Source organism: Chrysochloris asiatica, unplaced genomic scaffold (assembly GCF_000296735.1).
Source record: "Chrysochloris asiatica unplaced genomic scaffold, ChrAsi1.0 scaffold00282, whole genome shotgun sequence".
NCBI classification, from domain to species: domain Eukaryota; kingdom Metazoa; phylum Chordata; class Mammalia; order Afrosoricida; family Chrysochloridae; genus Chrysochloris; species Chrysochloris asiatica.
In genome coordinates, this window is record NW_006408800.1 from 1814321 (window position 1) to 1816127 (window position 1807).

Here is a 1807-nt window from a genome sequence, read left to right on the forward strand (position 1 = left end):
GTCAGAGGAACCCCCTCCCAACCCCCCCCCCCCCAAAAAAAAAAAAAAAAAAGACATGATTGAGAGGAATGGTGGATGGCGAGGAGAAAGCAGCCTTCCAGTTAAAGATCGGCCCTCAGTTTAAAGGTCAGTTTAGGGAAAGCTGGCCTCAGGTGGAGTCAGGGTCAAGGGGAGGAGCAGCAGCAGGGCAGGACTGGTGTGCTCTACATCACATTCGGGTCAAGCAGTCTGGTCTAGCATCCTTTGTATATAGAGATGCTCCTCTTTGATGCATTTCAGTTTATCTTCCAAATCATCAATTGTGTTTTCCAGCTTGGCTACTGATCTCTCAGCAAACTCAGCGCAGGTCTCTGCCTCCTTGAATTTATCAGTGAGAATCTTTATCTCTTTCTCATATTTGTCTTATTTTTGAGATTATTTTTCTAAGTGGCACTCAGCCACTTCAGGTTGTGGTCCATCAGTGTGATCTGCTCATCCATCTCTCGGCAACAGGATTCTGCCAACTCAGCTGTCTTCTGTGCGTTCCAAGTCCCCTTCAATAATCACCAGCTTACAAGTCACCTCCTCATACTTCTGATCTGCAATGTGCTTAGCTTCCTTGAGATGGATTTCCTGGAGTTCCATCTTTTCTTCATCTTTTAAAGCCCAGTTTTCATTAACATTCATACCTCTCGCTTTCATCAGCAGCTTTCTCTGCCTCCTCCAGTTTTTGCAGGGCAGTGGCCAAGCATGGTCCAACTCCTCTTCAACCAGCTGGATCCGATGGTTCAAGGAGGCCACATCTGCCTCAGCCTGTTCCCAGACCCGCCTTTCTCCCTCCACTTCCCACTGGAGGCCTTTGGCCCTCTCCTTGGCATTATTGGCCTGCTGCTGCAGAACCTGGATCTTGCGCTTCACCAACTGGATGGTGGTGATCCCGGCCATGGTGCCCACCCAGCTTTTGCTCACACTCCCATTCCTGCCTCCTCCGCTCGACCTAGCAGCCACTTCTTCCTGTGTGTATCTTAAACCTTATGCAACTGACCATGCAGCACAGTAACATTAATGACATGTAGCATTCACCAGTACTTACTACCTACCAGACTCATGTATCAAAAATTAATATAAAAGAAACCATTGTTTTGCTTATTTTAAGGAAATAGATACTAATCAGTTATTTATCAGCAATGTGTGTCAGTAGCTAAATAGTTTTAAAAATCTCCCTTTAAGCAGCTGGTGGGTTTGAACTGCCAACCTTTTAGTTCACAGTCCAGTGCTGATCCTACAGTGCTACACCGAGAGTCCTACAACACACTTTAGCAACAGGGATAAATGTTAGAAAAGTTATTGAGCATAAAATTAAGGGATAGAGTGTTGTTGTTGTTGTTGTTGTTAGGTGCTATCAAGTCTGTACCGACTCATAGCGACCTTATGCACAGCAGAATGAAACAGTGCATGATCCTGGGCCAACCTCACTTCTGTTGCCACACTTCAGTGCATCGGTGCTGCCACTTGGCCAATCCATCTCATTGGGGGTCTTCCTCTTCTTCTCTGACCCTCCACCTTACCTAACATGATATACTTCTCCAGTGACTGGTCCATCCTGACAATATGTCTGAAGAATGAGAGACAAAGTTTGGCCATCTTAGCCTCCAAGGAGCACTCTGGCTGCACTCCTTCCAAAATGAATCTATTGGTTCTTTTGGCAGCCCATGGCACTTTCAATATTCCCCTCCAGCACCATAACTCAAAAGCATCAATTCTTCTATGGTCTTCCTTATTCACTGTCCAGCTTTCACATGCATATGAGGTTATTGAAAATACCATG

At 45.8% G+C, this 1807-nt stretch overlaps 1 pseudogene; it reads right to left on the minus strand.

The window, feature by feature from the left end:
• Positions 1 to 219: 219 nt before the first annotated feature.
• LOC102813634 lies at positions 220 to 924 on the minus strand (annotated as a pseudogene).
• Between the last annotated feature and the right edge of the window lie 883 nt (positions 925 to 1807).